Source organism: Linepithema humile, chromosome 1, assembly GCF_040581485.1.
Source record: "Linepithema humile isolate Giens D197 chromosome 1, Lhum_UNIL_v1.0, whole genome shotgun sequence".
NCBI lineage: Eukaryota > Metazoa > Arthropoda > Insecta > Hymenoptera > Formicidae > Linepithema > Linepithema humile.
In genome coordinates, this window is record NC_090128.1 from 36,451,904 (window position 1) to 36,466,603 (window position 14,700).

Here is a 14,700-nt window from a genome sequence, read left to right on the forward strand (position 1 = left end):
AACCGCTATGGCAAGTAACAATATCATGGCGACTTTCATTGTGCTGGCTTTAAATGTGCAAACTGTTCGCATACTTATAAACTGTGCAACGTTTCATCTCGCTTTATCTTATCAACAGAACATAATGCAAGGTATTAAAAATATTTATGGGTGTTTATTTCAAAATTTGCAGTGTGATAACATCTGAGAAAACTCGTATTAGATATATCATTAAACCACGCAATTTTTTGTACTTTAATGCAAACAAAATTTTGTAAGCAACAAAAGATAATAAAATAATGGCAACGTGTCCAAGAAAACTCGTATTGATATTGTTACGCTCTGATCGACTTCACGATTCTTTTCTTTCGCGTGGGCCAAGATACTAAACACCAGATCTAGTGAGTACGGCAGAGGACTAAAATTCTGAAAAAGATTATTTTAAAGTCAAAGTTACTTTACTATGGGATTTTGTGAGTTCAACTTTTCTTACGGAGTCTCGAGTGGCGTCGATATTCTAAACTATTTTGACCAACCTGCGCCTACTTGTCGCCGCAAAAGTCATAAATTGAATTTTTTATTTTACTTTAGCTGGCATCCTTGGCGGTAAATTCTCAATCGTAAAATAAAAGATAAGCTGTCATTCGCGGACGGTTCGCTTACATGCTCGGACTCCGACAAAAGAGAATCCTGTCAAATAAAATATGTCCGGCAATAGTCGAAGTTGAGAACGCTCAAAGGGCATGAAATTTGACACCGCGCACGTGTTCAGGTAGGTCTGGCAAACTGAAACGCATACAGACTTTTCACGTGTCTCTAGGATACGCGACCGTCATAAAATTAGATCAGCTACATAAGGCACAGTCAACCTGTACCCCACCGAATTTCAACCCTCCAATCAGATAATCCAGAATTAAGTCAACCACTTCTATGGACCACTCCTCGGTCCATCTTAAATCTTAAGACACTGAGATGCGCCCCACCGAACTAATTAGCACCAACCAGATTACGTAATCCTAAAACCTACCCCCTCATTACGTATGTAACGCTATCTTTCATTCGTAGGGCCCTTTATAGCATTCCCACCACAAATAATGTCATTACTACAACCTCTAATCTTATTTGCTGAGACGCCATCCTCCCCCACATTGAAATTTCTCTGTAAAACTAATTTCTGTTAGATGCCCGCTACAAAATTCTAGAATTTTCCATGGATCCGCCCCAAAAAAGGGGTATAACAACCCGTGTCCGAAGCGATTCCGGCCATCTTACGGTCTTCTACGCAGTCTTTAACACGTACTTCTATAACTTCCGCTGCTTAGTTAGTCCTCCCCTCGGAGAAGTCTAATTTAGAATTGTCGGGACTTAGTCGTGAGCATCATTGTAGGTATTATCTTAGCGTCACAACGAACTTCGCGACTCACAGTTGCCCATCTCGCTCCTCTGAAAAACAACTGGTTTTACGGGCCCATCTTTTATATCATTTCAACTTTTCAGCTAACAAGTAAGTCAATTTATTTCTCATATTTTCCTCTTTCTTCTCGCTCATTTACTCTTTTCCTCTTCCTCTCCCGCTGCAAATTTTTAAATTTTATCTTTCCCTAAAGAAATGACACTTACAACATATTATACAATCAAATTAAGTAATTAATATTCAGATTAATTTAATTATTTTGATTTTTTATATCGTGACATATTGTAATATGTCCCACCAATATTTCATTTTTTTTATTTATGTAAATATCACATTACCAATGCTTTAGTAAATCTAATTTAATTAAACCACATTTATTTCCTTTATAATTTCTTTTGAGAGTTGAAAGTCCTAGTAATATATTTTATTTAAAAAAAATTATCTAACGATTTTCTAAAACAATAATACAGAATATATAAATTTTATGCAATAGAATAAGCTGTTATGAGGACACAGGAGAGCACGTTGAATTTTTATGCAATTCTGTAATGCCTATTGATCGCAAAATATCTATGTTATATAATACGTTATGTGATACATTTGATATAAGAGCTCACATACCCATAGATAGCAAAACATCTATAAAATTCCACTAGAAATGATTTAGACAATTGAGAATATTGTTCAATTATTGATCTAAATACGTCCACAAAATAGAGCAATTTCAGACCAATTCAAACTTACAATCACAAATAAATTTTCTCAATTATTGCTCACATCGACTGATTTTTACATTTTTCGACTAAAATTGTTACACCAATTGCAATGCTTTACAATGAATTAATGTAATTTAAAATATGAATATGTCAATTCTGTATCAATTATGGGATCATTTAATGGAAAATTTGATTTTTTTTTCTTTAAATAGATTTGCTTTATATAATTGATATATAGAAGAAGTATCTTTTTGGAACATAGATTTCAAATATGCTTTTATAAATAAATTTTAAGATTGCTAAACGTTATAAATTGTTTATTTGCCACACGGCACAAGCTACAAGTATGTCACGATCGTCATGCGCAGTTGCATACGGCAAAGTTCACAAATTCAATAGATTGAGCATTTATTGAGTAAATATAGATAAATTGATCGAATTGATTCATGATTAATGTAAAATTATTTTTTTATTTTTTAAAATGATAAATATTTATTAATGCAATATTTATGAATTTCGTACTTATCATAGGTTTAGATTTAATCGAAAATTGAGAAAACATTATTCTCCGCATCATGAAGCAAATTTGGAGATACAGATTTTTTACGATTTGTCTGGTGGGACAGTTTTTACCGTCAAATGTAGTAGTTGCAATCGTACCTGCCATCGAGAAAAATCAATTTCTCCAGCAAACTTGTGTGCAGTTGTGTGTAGTCTATTGCCAGTGAAGAAGATTCTTGTGCCGAGCCAGAAGTGAAAATAGGTGATCTGGACAGGAGACACTTATTGAACGAGCAGCACAGATGCTTGTCGCAAAAACAAATGCATTCTTTTCTCCGAAAGTCACTGAGAAATTAAAACTCTTGTTTCTTTACTGCAGTTGCATGTTACGTTCTGATCAGACTTCTGAATATAAAAAACAATAGAATTTAATTAAGAAAAGTAAATATAGATATATACTAAATATAGATAATATAAATAATAATATAATTAAATATAGATAATATACTAAATAATTCAAATGTAAAACTGAAGAAATTTCATAAAAAAGAAATATTACGGCAATATTTTCTGCCTATTTTGTTCTCGCGGAATTTAAGAGTTTACGGAAAATTATGCAAACTTTATTTTTATCGTGATACATACACATGGCGCACGATTTTTTTACATAGCGTGCAAAAAAGCTATTACGCATAATACGCAGAAAAGATAGTAAAACAACGAGGAACGAAGCTGTGACACTTCCGAGAAAGACAATGCCACACTTTCTCTAAATTACGTTTTTCTAAAAAACTTTTTTCATTTGCAGTTTTTTTGCGTTTTCTTACTTTCGCCGAGTTTTTCATCACAGAAATAAAGTATTACTTAAAATAAATAATTATAAATCGTTGTTTGTGTAATTAACTATAAATTATTAAAATATTTTTATGACTTTTTTTCTTGTGACATCATTAAAAAATCAAAGCACTATATATATTCCAAGCATTTCGCTAAAGCAAGATCATAGATTTCACTCGTGATACTTGAAAGTGAAAACTTACATTGGTTTTACTGCAAAAAAACGTCTATTGATTTCTCATTAGCTTCAAGAAGTTTCTTATTCAGGAAATCTATGCGCCACGTTTCCTATAAAATATCGCACCACTCCCACTTTTATACACTTGACATTAACATATATTTTTTTTATTAACCTTTAAATTTTAATGTCAGCTTTAAATAGTGAAGGAATAAACCGTGAAGTTGCCATTGAATTGAAATTATTATTAAATTGTTGAAATTAACCTGAATAAAGAGATTAAAATACTTTGTCGCAGAATCATAAAGAGAAAAGATATTTCTTTTTTCACCTTAAAAATAATTCTAAGTATGTAATCAAATAATTGTTGGCATGATGACAAAAGAATGAAATATTACATGCTGCCGCTTTTTTTAACGTACACGACATTATCTGCTGCGCCTATTATATCTAACACTTTGCTCATACTTTCTCGTGCAAGCCCATATTCATTGTGTTATTCTGATATAATCTGCTTTGACTCCCACATTGCACCATAAAAAGAAAAATTAATAAAGAAATGAGTTAAATCAAAAGAATTAAAAACTGGGATAGACCGTAAGTTAATTTAAAAATCTATTCAGAAAAAATAACTATAATACATATTTCGAAAAAAGTATATCTCTTATATAAACTGTAAATTAATATAAATTGTTTTTATACAGTACAATATGAAAATAATGTGGCATAATGCAATTATAAAAATTTTAATTATTCAAATTTTATTCATTATTCGTTAATGTTGTATACAACATCGAAATCTTTGAAACAATAGCTTCTCGCGTTTAATCTATCATCCCTAAAATTTCTATCTACTATCTGTCACTGCTGACGGTTCTCAAAATTGATGACTCGACTATTCTTTATTTTTTAGGCTAAACAAATTGAACGAATTCCAACAAGAATACCGAAGAGAAGGGATGATATGTTATAGATTAAACAATAATAGCGCTGTTAGGTGCGTGGTTAAAAAAAAACAGGGTTGAAATGTTTTCTTAAACGTCTTTAGTCGATTTTACGACAGAACTATGTAAATTTTTCCAGTCGCGCTGACGAAAATTCTCTTAAGAACCCATCCACGACATAAAACGTTAAATAACTTCCGACTAATATCACGTACACGATTCTCCGGTAAAATTGGAACATTATCAAAGTGTTGATCTAACGAGGAAATGTCATGTCATAATCTAACAAGGAAAGGCACTCGAGATGTCCCTCTCTGATTTTGATAAGTTTTAAATAGAATAGCTGAAAATACGGGACCGTATTTCTTAAAGAGCATTAAATACTATACAACTTTTATCTAAAACATTTTTAATATCTTTTATAGTTTTCACAACATTCTCTCAAAATCAAATATACCGTATCAGTTTAGGAGGCTTGAAACAACCTCTAAACGTGCGAAAAAGCACATATAAAAAATATGTGTCTCTTATTTTTAGCTATTCTACAACATATTTAAAATTTGTCAAAATCGAAGGAGGACACTTAGGTGCCTTTCCTTGTAAGTCTATTGCTGAGATTAGTTTAATTAAGTTATTTTACAATCTAAGAAAGGATTTTATTCAACATCTGAAATACTTTGCACACGTCAATTTTTTTACTGTGTTTATAGTATTTCCATTATTTATTTATTTTTATTGCTTTAATACAATTTTATCTTATTTTTAATCTTAATTTTAACCTTAGATTTGTAATTAGTGATTCTTTTCTTAATACATTAAATTAATAATAAAAAAAGATAATGTGGTATATTTATGATACAATAAATAGCATTCTAAAAACGTTTGCTCTCCAGATGAAATCATGTTTTATATCAACAGAGATAAATAAGCAAGGAACTTGGCAATTTGCATTGACAGATTAGATGGAAAAAGATAAACAAATAAAAATTAAAAAAGGTAACATTATTTTATTATCAAAAAATAACAAAACTAAATAATTAGTCGAATTTTTATAGTATGTATAAAAGTTGCGTATTTACGATGTCATAAAAAAACAATTTACTTAACAAAATTTTAAATTTTCTATAAATAATCTCTTTATTGAGAAGTTTTATTTATATTTTCTTATCCAATTTTTAATAAAACGTTAAATGCAGATAAAATGACAAAAAATTGGCTTGGAACTTGGTTGTTGCGGAGACTTGCTTTTACCAATTTTCTTAATCTCGCTCGTTTTATATTCCTCCCTTAACTCTCGCGACTTTTCGCGTTTCACAAATTGAATTCCTGACGTGATTTCTCCTGTCGTTATGGATCCTTATTTTCTCGCACCAATTTGTCCGACGCGAAACTTTCCTACATATCGGTTTATCGACCCGCGAATAAATTTGCAATTTGCCACAATGCAAATAGAGAGTAATTTCCATGAGACACACGTTTCGCGACACGTTGAAAAAATATTTTGATTGATTTGCATTCTAAAGTATCAGAAGACTTGATATAAAAAAAGAGAGAGACATCAAAAAAGAAATTTCGCAAACAATTTTATTTTAAAAAAGTTGCATGAGAATATTCAATTATAGTATAATAGAACAATGTTAAACAATGAAATAAAATTTATCGTGATAAAACATACCAATGAATAAATTGAATTAAAAAATTTCCAAAAAATTTGTACTTTTATCTTATTCTAATTTTAGTAATACATGCAAATTTTTATACATATAATTAAAAAATTGAGAAATTGATGAATAAATTAATATTACATTACAAGATAGTGCTTTTATTTAAAATGCGATTAATATTAAATTGATAGCAAAGAAATAAAAAAAAAGCAAGAAATACAAAGAATGAAAAAAACGTATAAAAGTAAAGAAGAGAAAAATGCTAACAAAAGTGAGTTCATGAGATATGAATGTGTAATTTTGCGCAAACAGAAAGCGAAAAAAAAGCTGAAAAAAACATGAAAAAAGATAAATACTGGAAAACCCGATCGGGCGATTTCGAGGTGAGGTACATTTTGCGCTAGAACTTTGCTTTTCATATACGTGCAACGTACATATTTATCTGCGTACATCCGCGAATGCACACAAATGCACTCATCAACAATTGCAAACTTTGCAAATAACTGATGAAATTACTTATGATAGTTATGCATATTTGTGAGTAAAAAGTTTAGATTCGATCGAATCATCTTATCAATTTTTATCTTCCTTACTTTCTTTCGGGAACTTTTTAACAAAGTAATTTATATAAGACATTGTTTCCTAAGAGTTTTCAGAGCTGCTGTATTTGATTGTGGCCTTAAAATTCTAAAATTTAAAATAGCGGATTTAATATGACGGACTAAATTTCAAAAAATTAGTCCAACTATTCTGAAATTCAATTTTAGTAGAGCTTGTGGGATCGCTGGTCTCCAAGTTGTCATTTCCAAATTTTAAAATTCTAACAATAAGTTGAAAAGAGTTAACAAGTTTGAAACATTGCGCTTTTTTTCTAAATTTTTTACGCCCATCGCTTAAGCGTAGAGATAAGGAATGCGTAGTCTATACGTCTATGAGCAATACTGCAAATAGAGAATAATTTCCATGAGACGTCGAAAAAATATTTTGATTAATTTGCATTCTAAAGTATCAGAAAACTTGATATAAAAAAAAGAGGGAGACATTAAAAGAGAAATTTCCCAAATAATTTACCGGAGTGATTTTTAACATGGATAGCGTCATGTTTGAGATAGGAAATTTTCATGGTTGCATTCTAGGAAAGAAAAGATGAATTAGTTTTCCATTAACATTTTCTCCATTTATTATTAATCTAACTTTCTCGTTAACTTTATATTTTTCGATACAAGGAATAATAGTTACAAAAAGCATATTAATATTTCGAGTATATAAAATAAGATCGCAAACATTTTACAATTAAACAGATTCGTAAGGCGTCGGAAAGACCATACAATCAGTTCTAGAAGCTCTAGCAGAGACAGATTCTGAAACGCTCAAGAGTGCTGATTTCATTGTACTTTAGAAAGAGCATTCTTGGTCCGACCAAGTCACTGAGAAACGCCGTGGGAACGCTTATCATATTATGATGCAGGCAGAAAATCTGCAATTTATTTAATCCTCGAAAGGCATCGCTCGATAACATCTGCAACTGATTGTCGTTTAAATAGAAATGCATCAACTTGGTAAATCTGGCGAAGGTGTCAGGCGCTACGTGCGAGATTTGATTGTTGTTGAGAGTACAGGTGCTTCAGTCCGGGATTTAAATTCAAAAAAGATTCCTCTTCGATCGCCTGGATATCATTGTGATCCAAATGTAGCCATTTTAAGCCCCACAGACCAGCGAATGAGTCTTTCGGTATCGAATCGATCACGTAGAATCTCAACAAAAGCGTCTTCAACCATGGCAATTCCGCAAACAGGTGTTCCGACAATGATATCACGTTGTCCAGATCAAGATAGTACAAGTTGGGCAAATCACGGAAGGATCCCCTCGTCAGGTCAGATATATAGTTTTCTTTATGCAGATACAAATACGTCACCATAACGGTTTTGAAGGCATCCTCCCGAATTGCCAGAAGATTCATGTTGCTAATATTCAATAATCAATGTAATTGATCTTCGAAACAATTTACTTTATGCATAGCTTCGAGAACTTTTCCGTCACAGATATTATGGCAGCTTAAATTCTCACAGACTAGTTTATCCCTCTCTTCTCGCGCAATATCCTCGCACAACGAATTTGTCGCCACTACTAGAACAATTTGCAAGAAAAGCAAAAGAAATCGCCACATCGTTGGTGTTCAACAGTCGATGGTGTTTCTGATCGAATGATACTAATACAACTGTAAAAATTGTTGCCACGTTTTACGCTTTATATACCGTCGAAGGGAGACAATTAGATATCGGAGCAGTGTTGCTACGCTTTTCTTCACGCATGCGTTTGGAAATCGGCTTCAATAAAGTACTAATTTGGGAGGGAAAAGGTTCTCTCTCAGACCCTTTGTTTAAACTTTTTAAAAAATGTTTCCACCCTCCCGAGCTTGACTGTGTTTTGATATTAACTACCAATATTAAAAGGCTACAGGTAGGTAATGTAAATAATAAATTTCAGTACTGGCAGTGAATATTGGAATGTAACTTTTTTCGTGCCCAATAGCACTCAAACACTATATACACCGCTGGATTCATAGCTGTTGCGCCACACATGCGTGAAGAAAAGCGTCCTGTTTAGCAACCTACGTCGGAGTGACAAAAGGTTTGTTCGCCTCGCATGCCTCAATATGTGCTCCTACTCGCTCCAATCTATAGTATACGTAACCTAATACTATAGATAGTAGTATATTGGAGCGAGTAGGAGCATATTGGGGCCTGCGACGTGAACAAACCTTTTGATAGCATCAAACGGGAAATTTTCATGACTCTGGGAAAAAAAAGATCAATTCTAGACTAAAAGTAAATAAGTGCCAATTTTTAAAAATCACGATTAAAGTAGAAAACTGCTCTACATGTCATTGCTAACAAAGTGTATAAAGCGCTAAGTACTATTTGTATAATAAGTGACTTAAATAAATAATTTATTGTAAGTTATTTATTATACGAATGACACTTAGAGCTTTATATACGTTATTAGCAATAGCACTTAGAGTTTTTGATTCTAATCAATTTTTTTAAAAAGGGTCCAAGTGCCAATTAGTTGCAGATATTTGCAAGTAAATTTTTATTTCTTTTATATCTTTTATTTCTTTTAATAATTATTTTTTTTTGTCTTTTGTTCAATAAAAGAAAAGTTAAATAAAGAAAGTTACATTTACTTACATTACAGTGGATATACTATATATGGCATTTAGAGCCTTCTTTACTTTATCCTTCTTGGCACTTAGAGCGTTTTATATATTTTGAACTTGTAACATGTTTTTAACTGCATTTTATGTTTTCTTTTTTCGCGAGAAGTATTTTTTATAAGTAAATATAAACATGATTAAAATATCAAGTGCATTACTCAAAAAATTAATTGTATATTTATTTATATCTTTCTATTTCGAAATCTATGTTTTGACATTTAGAGCCTTACTTTTAATCTAGAATTGATACCATATATCTGAAGATAGAAAACGCATGACTAACTGGCGGAGAGAGAGCAAAAATAAATTTCTTGTATTATTGCATGTTTCTTCTAATATTTATCTTCTAATATATTTACATTTTTTAAATATTTAAAAAAATATTGCTACGATGATACTCAAGTCTAGTTAGTTTTCTGTCAATTTTTTCTCTATTTATTATTAATTTAACTTTTTCATTAACATAATTAATGTAAAAGACTCTAGTAATTGACAAAATCAAAATTCAATAGAAACGTAAAGAGCCACAATGCAGGTTTGTCGTGCAAAAATTACTTTATATTCGTTTAAAATTATTTACAAACGTTTCTGCCTGACATCAGGCCTTTTTCAGTATACAATATTAAAACGAAAGAAGCGATTGTAATGTAACGTTTGTAATGTAAATAATTTTAAACGAATATAAAGTAATTTTCGCACGACGGACCTACATTGTGGCTCTTTACGCTCCTATTAAATTTATTTAATTTTTTCATTAACCTTATATTTTTCGATACAAGTAATAAAAAGCATATTAATATTAGTATATAAAATATGATTGCAAACATTTTGCAATAAAATTGATTAACTTTTTTCAATGTTACAAACAAATTCCGCATTGGGAAATAAATAAATTTTTAAGGCGTCAAAAAGACAGTAACATCAGATGAAAGTCCGCTTCTTCCCTTATCAATTTCAGTGATGTTGTTAAATTCTAAATTGAGACACCATAAGATAACAAGATCAGAGAAGGCGCTATTATCTACCATATGGATGTTATTATCAGACAGTATGAGATATTTCTAAATTTGGAGAATCCTGCAAAAATGCCGACTTTAATACACGACAGTTAGTTTTCATTCAATTGCAAAAATTTTACCTGACAAAGTTATATCGAGCAACTCCAAAAATTCCCTAAAACTGAGTTTAAAAATTATTTTTTTAAATTTCGTCTATCATATTAGATGCGTCATTTTGAATTTTTGATCTCATATTTAACAAAGTCTTAATAAATACCATTAGACCAAGTTTTATGATAATCGAGCGAACAGTTTCAAAAATAAAAAGGAGTGTCCTCTATAGAGAACACCTTTCTTTTATACTTCTACAATTATTTTGTTTGATCTTCTCATTCTTTTTCTGCATTTCAATTTCGTTTTTCTTGCCATCTTTCTTATTCATCGTTGGGAAAGTGAGCGAGGTGAGAAAGTAATCGGGTGATCGATCGAAGAGACACAATGGTAGTTTTACAAATTTCGCTTTCTAAAAAATCTGTCATTATTTAGTCTTTGTTGTTATTCTTTTTTTTTTTATTGTCCTTGATAGATATAATGTGTGTATAAATAAAGAAGATTTAAAGCGAAGGTAATTCATTAAATTTAATTGCACCCGCTTTCGAGTATCAAATTTGATGCCATTTAAGCTATTTAAACAAAGCGTTCGATCATTAAAACAATGAGCAGACAAATCGTGTATTTAACAAATAATTAGAGCATATTCTGATTGTAATTTTATATTTTATACATGAAAACATATTTTACGTAAATTTTTAAAATTCTTTTTATATTCTTAATATTAAAATTCAATCCCGCACAAAAGCGTTCTATATGAAAAGTAGTGAGCTTTTGCTTTTCATAGACACTGGAACAAAACCGCGATAAAAACAAAAAGCGCGACAGTCACTATCTCGTCGAAAAAGCGGACAAATGCCATCGTAATCGATGAATCATAGCACAAAATCCAATATTGTACGATACTATATTCGCGGGACAAGATACACAAAGCAATCGCAAAAATAAATCTCTTCAATGACAATTAAAATTCGTCACTCGTCAATCCAACATATCTGTTTCCTTCTCTGTTTGATAACTCTTATTTTTATCGAGTTGTGAGATCTTTTTCAGAAAAATGATAAAGCATTAATGTTTTATTATGCACAATCTATTAAGTTTAAGTAGTTTATTAAACATAAACGCATTGATATCAAATTGCCTGACAAAAATTTTGCGCACATTTGTCATCAATGGGACAAAAGAAAGAAACTAATAGAAAGCGTTTTCTCAAGAGTACATTTTGAAAACAGTAAACGCTAATCATATTTTAATATTTTAATTTAATTAATTATAATGTGCGTACCGTATATGTGTGTACCGTAAAATTCATTCATAATATTGGATTGTGTAATAAATAATTTCCGAGTTTTAAAATAAATCTACTTTGTTTGTTGTGCAAAGCGTAATATGATTAACACGTAAATTAAATATTTGTTTGTTGAAGTTGTTATCAAGTTCCGCCCGTACCACGATTTTTTTACTTTGCGTAAAAAGCGTGTTGCATAAAAAACAATATACCATCTATTGGAAAATGCAAAATTATTTATTACATGACCCAATAATTTAATGTCGATAAAAAATGCAAACTTGTGTCTGCTATATTTGTAGTTGTTTTGCTTGCGAAACATTAAAAATATAATCTATTCACAATTGTTTGGTGAAGCTTGGATATGTAAATTCTTGATCAGTGCCTTGATTTTATTGTCAACTGTAACTAGCCTCACCATCTTCGAGCGTTATGCCACCCTGATGCAAATCAAGTTTGACACATTAATGTGTCAAACTTGATTTGACACATTAATTTGACACATTTAGTACTTGTTGTACTAATGGATTCTGTTGTAACTCGGGTAAGGACATAAATTCATCAATGCTAAGAGCTCCGCTGTTATCCAAATCTAATTTCCGAAATCTTTTCCCCAATCTTCGGATTTCATCTACATCAACTGAACATCAACATTTATATATTAGGACATATCAAAGTGTTAGAAATATCAATATCACGCATAAATACTGTGCATCACTTGCATGAATTTTTAACAATATTACAAATCATATTCACAAAGTATAGAAGATAAATAATTCCAGGATAGTTGCTTCTCAAAATGTTTCATATATGACAAAAAAAATTAGGTTATTTCGAGATATTCGAATAAGATTCAATATATTCTCGACAAACTTACAGTTTGAACAAAGTTCCATAGGCAGCGAGCTTTCGTTACCCTGTAAGACAAAATAATTTCTATGATAGATTTGTTTGTGTACGTAGAGAATGCCTTATAAATATATCGTTCCAAAATTATTTTTGTAGGAGTATCGGGCTAACATGAGAAGGATATGGCATAGATTTGCGAGAATGGGAAAATTTTATCAATTTACTGTATCTGTACGATGCATTCGCTTACCATTTTGAATTAGCTTCGTGAATCTGTTACAAAAATTCTTCAGAAATAGCACTATTTTCTAGCGAACAGGCGCTCAATAGAGCTGAAACAGTCGTCGTAAAGAGGGGCTGCGAGCGTATCGACGTTTTGCCTGTTTATCCCGTGTTAGCAGAGCTGCCAGATTGAAGACCCGAGCAACGAGCCACCGAACACACACACAATCGAGAATCGTGTACACAGCTGCGCAGAGCGCTTTGCGCAACCACGTACGCGATTCTCGCTTGTGTGTGCGTTGGTCGCTCGTTGCACGGGTCTTCAATCTGGCAGCTCTGCGTGTCAGTCGATTATCGTCCGTTGCGAACGAACATTGCATTGAAACAGAAAGAATTCTTTCTGTTTGCGGCATCCTCTCCTTAAACGACGTATATTTTCTTCTGCGTTGCATTTCTGCTTTTCCGATAGTAAAAAAGCATCAAGTAACGAAAGTGCACTTTATTCTGCTCCATATTTAAAACGCCGTCAAATTCACAAATCTTAATCGAGTTTAACAAATTTGTTTTAAATGCGCAGAAAGTTGTCAGCTATAAAAGGGTATAGCATATTATCTCATTGAATAATGTGTGCATAGTGCAATTTACAAATGAAGTCATCTGTTGCAAAAAAGCGAACGAATTTTTTTACCAATCCCATACAATATGCATATATTGAAAAAGATAATTAAAAGAGTAAATCAAAAGTTATTATTAATATATAGAGAAAAATCAGATTAGTTATTAAAAAATAAATATTTGTCAAAAATAAAAAAAGATTGCTTATTTTTCAAACACAAATATTATATCATGCTTTTCAATACACTTCTTCCAACGATCTAGCAGTTTTTCCATACTATGATAAAATCTTTTAGTTAAGAAATTATCCACTTATGCATCGCAATTGTAAATTTGGTATAAAAAAGCGTTTTATCACATTTTTCACAGTTTTGGCGCCTGAAGCAAAGCGCTACAAATTGATACCTTCGCTATCGTTTATTAATCGAAAATCATTGATGTGATGCACAGTTATTATCGTGAGAAATCTATTCAGACTGCATGTCTCGCAATCTCACATTTCGTGCTTACAATCTGGGAAGTACCTCATTTCCGTCGAAATGCACTGCAAACATTAGAACACACTTCTCTAAGATTTATATAGACATCCGTAGTTCTCTCTCTCTCTGTGAAATTACGCGTGCAGCTAGCTTTGAGCAGAATTCGCGTTAAGCAATCATGCTTTTCATATATCCACGCAATGAGAGACAGTAGAATCGCATCTTTACTTCCCGAACTGTGTACTTCGAGAATTATTGATGTAAGAAACATATATTGTATTATATTATTATATTTATATTATATTTATATTATGAATTTATGGACGAGCGCAACAAGTCATTATAATTATAAGGTAAAGAAACTGTTATCAGAAATTTTCTTTTATAAAATAAAAATAATGATGTTTAACATGATTAAATTTGTTTTTTACTGAATAAAGAATGATAAAAACTTGAAAATAATAAATAAATTAAACTAGCAAATTAGTTTTATCTATATAAAATCTTTGATTAATTTGGAATTAATTTTTTTGGTTTAAGTAAATTTTGTTTGAATAAATTTGTAATTTGATTAGCTACAAAAATGTTTAACGTTAAAAGTTAAAAATAAGGCAGTTAAAAGTTAACAAATACTTATCTTCCTCGATGTTTTTCTCTTTCTAAGAACCTCTGAATTAATAAAAGAAC

General features: G+C 31.1%; 1 protein-coding gene, 2 long non-coding RNA genes and 1 pseudogene across 3 annotated transcripts in view; 1 reads left to right on the forward strand and 3 right to left on the reverse strand.

Annotated features, from left to right (window-relative positions):
* Positions 1-14,700, forward strand: part of TrissinR (Trissin receptor) — an 80,967-nt gene that overhangs the window by 47,967 nt on the left and 18,300 nt on the right. The gene's annotated exons all lie outside the window — the stretch shown is intronic.
* On the reverse strand, positions 924-3,801 carry LOC136997490 (uncharacterized). Its single transcript, XR_010888232.1, has 2 exons — positions 1,404-3,801; positions 924-1,323 (listed from the first exon to the last, which is right to left on the reverse strand). It is a non-coding gene; the product is annotated as an uncharacterized lncRNA (long non-coding RNA).
* LOC136997209 (leucine-rich repeat transmembrane neuronal protein 4-like) lies at positions 7,385-8,401 on the reverse strand (annotated as a pseudogene).
* Positions 11,156-13,125, reverse strand: LOC105676809 (uncharacterized). Its single transcript, XR_001101436.2, has 3 exons — positions 12,948-13,125; positions 12,726-12,765; positions 11,156-12,488 (listed from the first exon to the last, which is right to left on the reverse strand). It is a non-coding gene; the product is annotated as an uncharacterized lncRNA (long non-coding RNA).